Source organism: Chinchilla lanigera, unplaced genomic scaffold (genome assembly GCF_000276665.1).
Source record: "Chinchilla lanigera isolate Chin_1 unplaced genomic scaffold, ChiLan1.0 scaffold00020, whole genome shotgun sequence".
NCBI lineage: Eukaryota > Metazoa > Chordata > Mammalia > Rodentia > Chinchillidae > Chinchilla > Chinchilla lanigera.
This window is the reverse complement of record NW_004955421.1, coordinates 18,300,904-18,315,539: the sequence shown is the minus strand read 5'-3', so window position 1 is coordinate 18,315,539 and position 14,636 is coordinate 18,300,904. Positions and strand designations below refer to the sequence as shown.

The 14,636-nt window shown below is 41.6% G+C and overlaps 1 protein-coding gene across 2 annotated transcripts in view; it reads right to left on the bottom strand.

Moving 5' to 3' along the window:
- Window positions 1–8,415: 8,415 nt before the first annotated feature.
- LOC102009725 (sperm motility kinase Z-like) overlaps window positions 8,416–14,636 on the bottom strand; it is a 69,703-nt gene continuing 63,482 nt past the window's right edge. The window contains exon 7 of one of the 2 annotated variants that reach the window (XM_005383800.1): window positions 8,416–8,435. The gene's annotated coding sequence lies outside the window, so the exon portion shown is untranslated. Of the gene's footprint in view, window positions 8,436–9,777; window positions 9,972–14,636 lie in introns of those variants that run through there. The other variant, XM_013513643.1, reaches the window with a different exon arrangement.

Below are 14,636 nucleotides of genomic sequence, written 5' to 3'. Positions count from 1 at the left end.
TTCCTTCCCCCCTCTCTTGTAAGCCATAGACAGAATTTATTAAATTTTGCAGAAGTATGAGATAATTTACCACAAATAGTTTAATTTTACAATATAAAGTATCGTCGGGAGTTATCAATTTATAGCATGGTCAGTGGAAAGGGGAAAGAGCAGTTTCACTTTTTTAAAAAAGACAATGGACAACACTTATACTTGTTCTTACAATACAATCAAAATAAAATAAAATAAGTGGAAGGGGCCCAGGAGATACTGACATAATTTGCAGTTAGATCAGAATCTAAAAATAGTATCATCATAAGAAACTATGAGAAAACAGAAAAATAGAACATCAATCAACAGCATACAATTTACAAGCAATAATAAAAATCACACAGCTCTTTTAGTAATGGCTTCATGTTCAGTAGAAGAAAAAAATTACTGGAGAAACCACAGCTATTCTGGTTTGATAATAAACCAAACTTCATTAATATTATGACATTTTACGACCCTTTAAACCATGGCAGTTGAAAGACACAACTAAAGCAGGAAACTTACCTGAAACGTACTGTGTATTATAACTTCTCAAACAGGAAAATAGGTCCCAAACTTAGAAGATCTGTCAGCAGGGCACACAAAATCGTACGACTTATTAGCAAGTTAACGAAGTCTGAATGCATCCTTCCAGCTCTGCTTCCTGACTGTGTTGGACATGCAAATGCCCTGAGAACATCTGCTAGGACCAGACCTTTATTTCATGTGGGTTTTGCAGCTGGCAAAAATTATGATCCATAAATATTCCTGGTAACTGTGTTCTAAGACCTTTGTCTGTGCTGGGTCCCTCTAGGAGGAGAGCTTGTGGTTCAGTCAAGCAATGGGTATAAAAAGGCTTTGAATTAGAGTGCTGAAGATTCAAGCAAGTTGGCATTGTTTGCTTTAAACATCCATTAGGCATCATAACTGCATCTTGCATCAGTACATCAATAAAGCACTTCATGACCTCCAGAAAGTCTGACACGGTGTACATTTCGCTCTCCCTTGGGCAACATACATAGCTTCTCTCACTATGGTGGCAAACAGGTATAGTATAAATCACACATAACAGTTATACAGAACACATTCAGATGTGTCTGAGCTTGAACTTTGGAACAATTCCACACACAAGTGCCACATATCCTCTACCCAGCAATCACTCATTCCCCGTCTCCATGGCACTGGCTCTTGTGTGGCACCAGAACTATCAGTTCTTATTAGAAAGAAATAAGTGTCTGTGTGAACAAGGGACTTTCAAATCAGACAAGATGGGTCTGGCACACAGCCAGGTAGGTTTTCTCTAGCACTGAGGCCTGCAATGCCCATGACCTTGCTTGCAAGTCTGGGCGGGGCCTCTATTGGGTGTGTCCACACTCATCGTAGGAGTCCCACTTCCTGCCTATAGGGTGTGTCCACACTCATCTTAGGAGTCCCACTTCCTGCCTAGTACTCACAGCTGTCCCCAAGGCCCCAGTGTCAAGTGAGAGCCCACACTACCTGGGATTGCAGTCTTCAAAGAGAGAAGGGGCAAGGGGAGAAGAGCAGGTATTGCCACACATTTCCCCAGCTCCAGGGACAGAACCAAGCAGACACGGTGAAGGGCAGGGTTGGCCACAGGTCTCCTCTGGGTGTGCACACTCTTGGGGGGTGGGGTGTGCCAATGCCTTGGTCTCTAGGGATGTGTGGAGAAGCCCAGGACCTCTACAGCCTTGTACTTACTTTTGGCCACCACTCTACAGGTAGCTAGGTGCCCAAATTTGTTCGTTTTCCTTAGGCTGGTTTAATTTCAAGTTCTGTCATTTGCAATCAAAATTGTCCAGACAAAACAAGCTATGTGTATTAGGGAATGTAATCTGCTATAATGAAGGCTAAAATGATGAACTTTATATGTTTTCCAAAATATGGTCATTAATTTAGTCAAGGGTTGTACACAGCAGCAGCAATGTACTCAATTTGTTCAAATGATAAGGTAATTGCTGAATCAAGTCAATGGTGCTCAAAACCCTCAAAGGCCGGGCATCACAATGGGGAATAAACAGCCTCTGGAAAGTCAGCAGAAGTCCAAAGATCAACTGTGCCTGTTTGTCTGTCTTTAAGGGTTCACAGGGCTGCTCTCTTGCTCCGTGAACGTCCTTTTCATTACCTGTACCTGTACCTGGCACCTAAGAAACCATCCCAGTGTAATTTCATCAATTACTGAGCTACACTGTCGTATAGGTTCAACCATCAGAGGTAGAATGGACCCAGTATTTTCCAACCCTAATTCTAAGCACCTGGGAAGAGGGTATCGGGTGGGAGAATGAGTGAGACTGAATTTGATTAGCCCAATTTAAGACAGGTGTCTGCCTTTGAGCCAATCAGCTATGGCCAGAGGACCGTGTTACCCGTTCTGTTGCCTGTTCTTAGAGCCAAAGCAATTATTACTTCCTGAACCTCTGAATGAGAGCACCACAAAGAAGTGAAGAAGCATGGTACAGTGGAAGAGCCTGGGATTATGTCTCAGTTCTAGGCATGGTGAGATAAGTGGTTTTCAGGAGCCCTACGGCTTCTAGTCCATTATGCTTAAGCTCTCTGTGTGAATAGCATTTTGGAATAAGACTGTATCTCTGAGACACTTCCTAGGAAATATTTCAACTTATTCTTACAAATATTATACAGATGCCAAAATTATAGTCAGTGTGCAGAGTTGCAAAAACACAGCTTTGAAGTCAGAGACATCAGATCCCAACAGCTAAACATCTTCATCTGTGTGATGTTAGGTACAATCTCTGAATATCTTTTCCTTGCTGCAGACAGGGGTAATAATATCTGGCTTATATGACTGATATAGAAATTAGGTGCTACCCTGGCCCCAGGTACAGGTACAGGTAATGGAAAGGACATTCATGGAGCAAGAGAGCAGCCCTGTGAACCCTTAAAGACAGACAAACAGGCACAGTTGCTCTCTGGACTTCTGCTGACTTTCCAGAGGCCTTTTATTCTCCATTGTGATGCCCGGCCTTAATCCTTGCCTTTGGGGGTTTTGAGCACTCTTGACTTGATTCAGCAATTTCCTTATCATTTGAACAAATCGAGTACATTGCTGCTGCTGTGTACAACCTTTGACTAAATTAATGACCATATTTTGGAAAACATATAAAGTTTATCATTTTAGGCTTTGTTATAGCCTATTACATTCCCAATTACACATAGCTTGTTCTGTCTGCACAATCTTGATGGCAAATGACAGAACTTGAAATTAAACCAGTCTAAGGGAAATGAATACATTTCTTTGGCTGCTGTGATTGAAATTTCCAAGGCTCACTTTCAGTATGGCTGGATCTGGTGACCTAGATGATGCCATTATGAAAACTTTCTCTGTCCACTCCATTTGTCCTCTTCTGGAGCTCCGTTCTCAGGCAGCTACTACAGAAAAAATTGAGCCAGCAGAGGTGGCTCCTTGCATCTATTATATTAGCCTAACATTCCCAGTGCTGAGAGAGGGCCATTTTCCAATTTTTCTGGGGGAAAAACCCAAGCCTGATTCTCGTTGACTCACACTAAGATCTCAAGCTCATCCCTGAACCAATCACTGTGGCCGAGGGGTCACCTTGGCTGCAAGATGAGCATTTCTACCTGGTGCTACAAATGGCATCTGTTTTTCTTGGACTGAGTGAAGGGTGGCTCCTCAGGGGGAATATTTAGGGTTTATTTCTGGATGGGATTTTGGGCAAGCAAAAAAAATATAAACCTCTTCAAAAATTACCCTACTTGTTAGTTTTCCAAGCTCCTTCCTTTCCAGTTTGCTTTCTGAATAATTCTTTTCAGCCTAACTTATTATTGGGTTCTTAACTGTGGTTGGTTCCCTTACTGGTGGTAGCACATAAGTTGTTTATTAGCCTTCTTGTTTCTACCATCTGTTTATTTTGTTTTGAAGTTGTATTTTTAAATTGTGCTTTAGGTAAGTCATGTTAGCTTTCTATGAGGAGTTTATCACATTTACGAGGACAATACTTTGACACTAATCCCAAGATAATGATGCAAGCTCTTGATCCACTTGCTAATCCAGGTTGCTTCAGTACTTTTTGTGGTATTCTTCAAACATGCCTTACAAATGACCATGAATAATCCGTTCCCTCTGTACACCTCAAGATCAACAAGTAACTTCAGGAACCCAGGCAGAAATTTTAGAGGGAAATTTCATCCAGTCTTTTCCCTTAGACTTCACAGAAATTCTGTAAATTTGAAATACCATCCCACTGTCAAATCCAAAGGATGTTTGTTCAGTCTTTAACTCCTTTGCTGCTTTGGAAGCATGTGTTGATTCGCTCGCCTTCTCGCAAGTTTTTAAAATGTGCTTGGCTGTCCTACTGCTTTGCCCTCTCATTTGTTGGCCTGTCTGTGACTTCTTCATCCTTTTCTGGCACTTGGCATTGTGGTCCCCAAAGTCTTTCCCTCAGCCCTCTGACCTTCTCACCTCTTCCACACACGCGGTCTGGTGATCTTATCCACTCATGTGTCTCTAGGCCCCGCCTGTGTGTTGATGCTCTCCAGCCTGGCCTCTCTGGAAATCACTTCAGACCTCCAGATCCAGTGGCTGCGGGCCTTCTCCAAGCACATTCCACATGCATTCCGGGGGTAACGTATCCAAACTTGAGCTCAGGAGCTTCCTCAGAAACCCATTTCCACCTTCCCTACTGCTCCTTAAAGCAAGGAGTTTTGTCTCTCACTTCAGTGGCCTCCCCAGCTATCACCCTGTATGCAGTCACATTTTCCAAGCTCACCCAAGCTCCTGTCCTTCTATGGCTCCCTGTGATCTTCAGGGTGTAGTCTAGTCCAAGGTGGGTAAAGCTCTGTCTTAAAAGGCCAAATAGTAAATATTGTAGCTTTATAGACCAAGAGGCAAAACCGAAGATATTATGTAAGTACCTATGTAAACATTTAGTAATGACTATTTAAAATAGTAAAGCCATTTCAGTTCACCTACGAAAACCAGTGGTGTGCCAGATAAGGCCTGAAGCACCTACTTGCCTGTCCCTGGCCTGGACCTCTCTCTTCACAGGACACACGTGGCCCTGCACGAACTGAGTTCTCTGTTCTCATTGCTCACTTCTCTTTGCTCACTTCTCTTTGCCTCCTGCTTTTAAGCTGCAGCAAAGCTGCATAATAGGTTGGGTCACAGTCTCCTTCTTCTCAGGCTTTGTTTGTTTTGCTCCCTCTGCCTGGTGTACTTCCCTTTCCCCCAAATCCTATGCAGCTCAGCTCCCTCCAAGGAGAATTCCTACACTGTCTGGGATCTCCTGCTAATTTAGAGGTTCCCCTCTGAGCTCTTGTAATTCTTTATATTTGTTTCCACCATCCCCTGCCTCACACTGTACAATAATTATTTTTTCTATGTTTGAATCAAGTAGCAGACTGTGAGTTCCTTGATAAGCAAAGCTGAGTCCTATTCATCCCATAGTCTCAGTAATTAGCACAGAGCTTGGCCCAATGTGCACATATAATAAATGCTGATTGGCACTTCATTGTGGCACGGTTTGTTCTTCATCACAAATGGAAGGGTATTGTGTCATAAATAAGATCTTTGAGACACCTGTATTGCTACCTAACCACCCACAGGGTCAATGACCTGTTCCTAGATGAGGGAGATCTATTCAGTTTTAATAGCTTGAACATTGTTTATGGATGGCTAGTTCCTTTGAGGGGCACATGGCTCTAATAATACCAAGAATAGGGATTCAATAGCTGCTGAGTTGAGAGGACTGTGCTCCGCTTGGTGACCACAGGTTATATCTCCAAGCCAGCTGGCTATTTTTCAGATTCCTGCCATTTGTCACAAGGAACTGTAGACCCCAGACATAGAAATCTATCATCCACAGTGAGGTAGAGTGTTCCAAGCACTCACCTCTGATGAGAGAAAAGAACATGCTCCTCATAGGAACACACAATATATGAAAAAGAATATTTGCATATAGAATAGTATAGAAAAATAAACATAGAACAAAGAATTTAGCTGTAATGCTACCTACAAAAGGCAACCATATTAAAATGTGGTCAGTGATTTTTTTCTCGAATTTCCCTCATTGCTCTGATTCTATACATGCAAAGAAATTTCTCAGTGTCCCCCTTATTTAATATTACCTCAGCAGAGGGGTCCAACCTATAGCCTGCCTTTTTATTTTTATAATATAAATAATTTATAAGTAATATAAAAATATAAAATAAGAAAAGGCACTTTTGTTACTTATCTATACTAACTATTTTATATGTGTGGTCCAAGACAATTCCACTTCATTCAAAAAAAAAGGAGGGGGGCAAAAACAAGGAGGGGGCAAAAAGAGGTCAAAAATTTTAGGATATTCTACCAGACCCCTAAAACTCTTCCTAAATGGTAAACTGTTGCTATACCATGACTTATATCATCACTGCTTACTTGTTGGAAATTTTCATGGCATCTAAAATAAAATAATGTAACATAAAAGTTTTCCTTGGTACTAACCTTCCAATTCTGGTTCAAATGACAGTCAAATGTATTTTTTTATACCCAAGTAAGCAAAAGGCATCATGTAAAATTGAACTTAAGACTGAAACAAACAAGGGAGTCAATTCATTTCTCATTTTGTTTTACAGATAAGAAAATGTTGGTGCAGAGAATTTATGATGCATCCCAGAAGCCACCACAGGGGACCAGAATTCTACTGGAAATGACCCAAGAAGTGAGGTTCAGGGCCATGTTGACTGTAGAGAGAAAAAAAGCCCCTGGGGTGGAGACCTTGGTTCCTTTTCAACACAACAGCAGCAAATGTGTGGTTATTGATAGCTCTAATGGCAAAAAGTGACCGTGGTAGGCTCAGGGGCACTTCCTATATGCCCCTTTCCTTGTTTCTGAAAAAAACCCAAATCTAACCAGTGACCTTCATTTCTTCCTCAGCTTCCCATTGTCAAAGAAAAATTACATCCTATGTATGAAAGCATGAAAATAAACATGCATATAAATATATTCTTTTAAGACAGTGTGAAAATAAACATGTATGTAAATGTATCATTTTATTTATTCCTTTTATTCATGGGAACAGTGATACTCAACTAAATTCATTAGTACGTGGGTTTAGTCCTGCACTATCACTGAAGGAAACTTAGACATGAAAATAACATGAATACTTAGGAAGGGGAAAAAGTTCACTCAGGCTGAACACTTGGAAAAAATGCAGGACTGTAGCATTTACATTCTATTTGAGAATCATAAGCATGTGAAGAAGAATAAAAGTACAAGCCCTCACATATTACTTGCAGATATAATGTTCACATTTGTTTGTCTTGGCCACCAGGTTTTTCTGAGTGGGAACATGACCATATGTTTCCCTTTCTAGCAACACAGCTAGTCCTATTCAATGTGCTTGCTGGGGAGCAAAAGATGGCTTTACAGCATATTAAATTCTAGCCTTCACTTTGAAATTAAAATTAATGTCAGTTCCCCCACCCCATCAAGCTGTTTTCCAAATGTGAAACTCCTCTTTCATCAAACCTCTCCCTATCTCATCTGCCAATGTCCTTTTATCATCACAAATATTTTTAGACAACTCAGATTAAAATGAACTCTTTTCTGTCATACCTGCTGACTTAGTTCTGAAGCACCTGTGCACCCAGAGTAGAGGCCCAGGAATAAAAGGCCATGGGGTAATTATGAAGGATGAAGCTGCAGATCTATTGTCCTATGGAGACTTCAGGGAGAACTGTCTCACATACCCTTCATCATTTTGTCCTGAGTGAGGTAGGATACAAGTTATTCACTGCCCATTACCAGGACTGGAATTTCAAATTCAGAGGCCTAAATTTCCATGACATCTAACATAATTTCCCTGAAGAGGGTCAGAGAGAGGATAAAGCATAAGGAAGAACCAAGCTATGGTAAAACTGGCCAACAGTCCTGACATACTAAACACCGCCTGCTGCTACCCCCTGACTAAATTCTTCACAGACTTACTTGTCTTACTCAGGCTCCCCAACTTCTTTGAGTTAAAGCTATTTGGCTCATCTTTGACCTTCGGTGACTGAAAGTCAGAGAGTTTGAAATTCTTACCTAGGCTCAGGAAGACAATGACACACCCTAGATTCAAATCCACAGAGCACTTGGTCTCAGAGCCTGTGCTGTTAACTGCCAAATAATCTGCCATGGAAGAAGCAAGTGCTGCCAGGCAGGAACGGGAGACAAAGGACAGAATAGGTGGAAACTTGAGACCAAAGAAAATTGCAGATTACAAAGTACTTGCTTTGCCTGTGTGGGTGGAGAAGGTTCAGGAATTCAAGCTGGACACACTCTGGCTCACAGAAGATTTGTTCTAGTTGGGCATCGTGGTGCATGTCCGTAATCCCAACACTCAGGAGGTTAAGGCAGTAGGATCATGAGTTCAATGTCAGCATGGGCAGTTTAGTGAGACCCTGCCCGCCTACAACAAAACAAAACAAAATAGATTCATGCTATATGGCACTGCCCCTCCCTCCAACCTAACTCTGCTGGGTTCATGCTCAGCACCCGCCTTTCTCAGACCTCCCCCACTACGTCATCTCTGCCCAGGCTCTCTCATCAATCTCTTATCACATTCTGTTCACTCCAGTCTGGTGTCCTGTGCTCTCCACAGCTTCACTGATGCAGTTCTGTCTGTTCTGCCATCCTCCGAGCCTGAATCTTACCTCCTCCCTCCTCCCTCAAATCTTACCTTCCCCTCGACAAACCTTTCAGACTCCCCAGGCTGAGGCTGTGCAGTGTGCTATAGGGTGTTCGGAACCAGCACTCACATCTCCAACTTGCAAGGACTGGTGAGGACTGCAAGCTCCTTGGGGGCAGAACTCAAATTCTTCCTATTGTCCAAGGTGCTGCCGATACTTGCCAAGTGCTTAGCACATGATGTCTCAATAAACACATGGGAAATCATCACCTTTTATGACCTTTCTAGACAAAACAAGTTCAAGTTCTGACATTTGACTGTTGATTCCTGACCTTGAGCTTTGAGGTCACCTTGCCCTATCTGGTACCATATTCCCAGGAATAGATCTGTCACTGATCATTTTTTTTGGAAGGAGCTGCTTTGAGACCCTGTGTTAGTTAATTTCTTGTGGCTGGGACAACATAACACACACCCACAAGTTAAAGGAGGAAGGCTTATTTTGGCTCATTGTAGAGATTTCAGTCCATAGTCAACTGGCTCCAAGGCAGGGCAGCATAACAGAGGGGCATGGTAGAGGAGAAACAGTTCATGGTGGAGCAGGAATGCCTTTTTATTCCACCCAGGATACAAGACTATTACTTGGTGCCACTCATACTCAGAGTGGGACTTCCATCTTCTGTAACTACACTCAGCCACACACAAAGCCATGTTAAACCAAGAAGTGGATCAACCCAGTATCACACACCCATGATCTAGTCACTCCCAAAAGCTTTGGGGGGACATAAAGATATAAGCCATAACAGACTCCTTTTCTTGAATGTTTTGCAAGTGGTGTCCTCTGAAGTTAACATTACTGTAACCCAAAGATTCCCTCAGGTTCTCAAATATACTTATTCTTAATTTACATGACCTGATACAAGAGAAGAGCCTAAAAATAGGCAAAGGAAATTGATCTGCACTGTGTTTATTTAGAAGAAGTTTAATATCCAACCTAGTTTTAACTGTTGCCAAGCTGTGGTAGAAAAATGTTATTTACATTAAAAATTTTAAAAATAAAAAATTTATTATAGTAAAAGATACATTGATATTAATCCTCCTCAAAATACTCCCTTTCACTTCAACACACTTATCCCTTTGCTCCTGTCCCTTTCTGAAGTAGTTCTGGAAGTTCTCTTATGTGTCTTTTCATGGTTGCCTCAAGGTCCTGAATCAATCAAAGGGTTTATGTCAAACAACAGCATTACAGTGTGTCCTCATCCACCTCATTCACCAGCTCTGGCACTGTGTGACTTCTGGCTTTTCCCAAAGGTAAGCATTCTGAATCAAAACAAACAGAGATTCTAAGATGCGAATCAGCCAGAATACTTGAGCAGAGAACCAAGTGACTGGCATTAGTGTTAAAAGATGTTTTTTTCAAAAAAGAACAAGAGTATGACTCTCACACAGACACAAGTAAATACTTGTTCTCAATCTTAGTTAATTTATTAACCAGTGAGTTGTTTAAAAACTGCCAATCACAATAGAACAGTGATCACCAGTAGCTGAGAAGAATTGAGGGAAGGGGAATGAGGGGAGATTGGACAATGGGTACCAAAGTAGTTAGAAGTAATAATTTCCAGTGTTCAATAACACAGTAGGGTATCTACACTCCTCAATAAACTATTACGTATTTTTTGAATAACTAGAAGAGAGCCACTCAAAGGCTCCAAGCACAATGTAATTATAAGGACATGTAAATGCTAATTACAGATTGGCATACATTATATACTGTGTTGAAATACCACACTGTACCACACGAATATGTACAGTAATTTTGTTAATAAAAATTAAAAATTATTAATCAGTGACAGAATCTGGGAGACGTTCAAACGAGAAATCACAGCTGCGTGGATTTATATGGAGTAAGTGAATATCGAAATCTTGCACAAATGGGACAGCCCAACTTCTTCATGGGTGGAAAGGGAAGTCCCTTCAATGTTTATGGGACAGGACAGATTTGCATGTCTAGAGCCAGGAATGATTTTGTGTTGTCACATTACACTGCTCATAACCTAGCATTTGCAAAATCAGAATCAAATACCTGGGGAGAATGTCCTTGAGGGTCTAGATAATGTATAGTTTTTCATTGAAGCTCAAATTGAGGAGAAAAATACAAGGAGATGAGATGGAAGCGATCAGCACACGGCTCCTGTATGAGCTCTGGAACTGCATAGTGACTTTCAGTTTTATTTTAAGGGTAACAGGAAGCTATGAGAAGGTCTTAAAGTCAAGGAGAAGCACACTGTACCTTTTCCACTTGACTGGGACCACTTTGGCAATCGAGTGAAGGACAAACTGTTATAGGATGCAGCTTCAACCAAGTGGCTGGAATGTACGTTAAGCAATAATTTTCAAAACAGGGTAAAATCATGGTGCTTGGATAGATACAAAATAAACACTTGTGAAGGATTTTATTGAACTGGACCCAGTGAAACACAATGATGGCCTGTAGGTGGTGGTGCCTATGGCAGGAAGGGAACGGATGGATTCAGGATGAGCTGCAGAGTTTGAGCTGAAAGAACTGCCTTTTGTTATTATCTGGAGACCTTGTTGATAGCCGATACTCAAAGTAAAAAGGACCTTGGGTCTCCAGGGTTGGAACAGGTCATTGTGCCCAAGAAGACCTTTCCCTGGACCCGGCACCAGATTAGTTAGCAAGAGAGGGCACAACTGAGGCCTTCAGGCTCCTGATTTTGAAAAAGGGAGTGAAACAAGCCAAACAACACTGAAGGCTAAAATCTGCACCAGGAGAATTGGATGCAGTGGTTGATAACACAGGTTGAATATCACTTACCCAAAATGATTAGGGCCAGAAGTGTTTCAGCTTTCTGAGGTTTTCCCCCAGATTTTGGAATATTTGCACATATGTAAAGATATACTAGGGATGGAACAAATTCTAAACACAAAATTCATTTTGTATTTGCATGGATTCCTTATATATATGGTGCCTAAAGATAATTTTGTACATAAAGTTTCATGGGGTGGAATTTTCCACTGTAGCATTATGTTGACACTCAAGAAGTTTTGGATTTTGGAGGATTTTGGATTTAGGGCCCTTGGGTTAGGAATGCTCAGTCTGTAAACCTTATCAGACTGAACTGCTGATCCGGAAACTTCCTCATACTTGGCTAAAATAAGGATAATTGCAGCTCTGCTGGAGACATGGGTCGAAGGTATCTGTCTGAAAAAGAAAGGGTTCCAGCCAAGGTGGCAATCTTCGAGGGTTCATCAGTAGAAGGGAAATCCAGCCCCTCACCCCATTCCTCCTCCAGACATCACCCTGCGAATCAGAGCTTTACGCAGGCAAGTGGCAGCAGGAGCCAATTTACGGGAGTTGTGTTTGGGGGCTGCCTAAGGGGACTTATTCCATCACAATTACCATGCCCCTGCGTCGGACAGATATGGAAATCAAGTTCTGAAAAAGCTAAAAGATCTGACTGATCAAAAAGAGGTGGTGTTGTCATTGGAAACTGGGGTCTCAGTCTCTACCCTGGCTCCTCCCTGAGCCAGAGTCCTGGCTTTCTTGAGCCAGTTAGCTCCAAATAATATCACACGCAATTCTCTCTATCAGCGCTGTCCTAAAGCACTTTCTGCAGAGACAGAAATGTTTCGTAAGTGTGCTGTTCAGTACATGCCCCCGGTGATGGGTGGCAGTTGAGGCACTTGAATGTGTTAGGGAGGTGGAGAAACTGAAGTTTTAATTTAACTTAATTAAAACTAGATTTAAATAGTTATGTGGCTAGTGGCTATGGTTTTGGACCCCACAACCTTATATCAGCAAGCTGTACCTTTCTTAAGAGTGCTGCATTGTGGATGCATGTAGTTCCTTTTGCCACCCTCATATTGGAGCACTTTTGCTAGGGATGAGGGAGGTTCTAGTCTGTGCCCTTGCATCTCCCCTAGGTGGAAGCCGGGAGTGTACTTTCTCAGGCTCCCTTGTGTATCACTGCAGGCTTGTGACACAGCTCTCACCCTCTGATGCAGGCACCTGCTGGGATCCAGCTGGCTGAGATGGTGGCAGATACGTCCAGCTTCTAAAAGCAGACATGGTAGAGGATTCAGTCAAAACCTCCAGACCAGGCCCAAACACAGTATGAGCTACTCAGGCTGGGCCCGGGGCCATTAGTTGTGCTGTCTCCACTACAGCAGGCTCACAAAATAATCGGATGTTCTATATGTGCAGTCTAAACTTCACTTTTGGGCCATGCAAAGATGGAGATACCAAACACTCTTCAATAAACTCCATCCACATCTGCTTAACTAGGTAGAGACATTTCTGATGTTTACAACTAAGAACTCTGACTAATCATAGCAAAATACATGCTCAGGAACTATTATTATTATTATTATTATTATTATTAATTACTTGTGATACTAGGGCTTGAACTTTGGGCTATTGCACTGAACTATATCCCCAAGCCCTTTTAATGCTTTTGTTTTGAGACACAATCTCACTAAGTCATTAAATTGCCCCAGCTGGGCTTGAACTTGTCATCCTCCTGCTTCAGCCTGCTAGTGGGCTGGGAGTATAGGCCTGTGCTTCCATGTCCAGCAACCAAGAAGGAAAGTGGATATATCTGTCAGGTAGCTTAGGTTTAACTGCAGTAACAAATGATCCCACATCTCCGTGTGTTATACCAACACAGTTTTTTTCCCTCTCCTGCCACACATCCTAATTTTTGTAGGTTGGCTTACTGTTCCATGCCTATCTTGGCTCCAAGATGTAAGCTGTGGAAGAAAGTTCCTGTTGATAGTGTCATAGGAGAGATCGGAGAGAAACATAGTGAGCCACAAGCTGGCTCTTAAGGTGCTTTTGGGTGGAAGCCACTTGGCCAGGGTTTAATTCAATACAGTTGGGAGATATAAAGGCTATTTTGAACAACAGTAGTAGTCCTAGAACTAGCAGTCCTACCTACTAGTCTACCACATCTATAAGTAGCTAACACTTTTTCTGTGCTTATCTTACACCAGCCAATGGACTAAGCCCTTTTTATACATGGTCTACATTAAGTTTTACAATGATCAAGTTTTGTTGTACTCCTTATTTTACAAGTGACAAAACTAAGGCTTTCCTGATTGAGTATGTTGTCCTGAGTTCACAGTAAGTAGTGCAGGAAGGATTTGGCATAGCTCTCTTTGATTCCAAAGTACATGCATGCTTCCTCTTAAACTACTTCTCTTTCCTTTGCTTCTTTTTCTTTTGGTTCTTTTTCTTTTCTTCCTTCTTGCATCTTTTTCCTCTTTTTTCTTTCTCTATCCTTTCTTTCTTTCCTTCCTTCCTTTCTTTTTTCTTCTTCCTCTCTTTTCTTTCTTCTTTCTTTCTTCCTGCAATACTGGGAATTAAACACAGAGGCTTCACATTAGGCTACATTCTCAGCCCCTTTTTTTTAATTGTTTAGTTTGAAAGAAGGTCTCTCTAAATTTCCCAGGCTGGGCTTGAACTTGTGATTCTCTTGCTTCAGTCTCTAAGATTGCTGGGGATTAAAGAACCATCATGCCAGGTTCACTGCCTTTAATATCAAAGGGATCTCCCTGAGAGGGGTTTTCTGCAAAAAACCCAAACCAAAATGGAAACAAAAACCCAAGCAAACCAGTCCTTTTTCAAGTTTGCAGTTTAACACTCTTACAGTTGATAAGTTCCATTTTCCTAAGACTTTTTCAAAATTGTAAAATTCACTTCACTTTTCTCTATAGTCCCTGTATTTTCTGCAAAGACTCTAGCTGTCATGTTTTGTGATAAAAATTATTCAGCTAATCTTAAAACATTGATTTGTCTCTTAGTTTATGTTTTACCTCTTGGTATAATATAACGCATAAAAATCTTCTATCCCTTCCCCTGATATCAATTGCTTCCCCCAAAAGGAAATGCTAAAATAGGTGACTGTATTACTGTAGTGGATTGATAACTGGTGGTCAACTTATAACCCCCAGCTGAACTGAGTG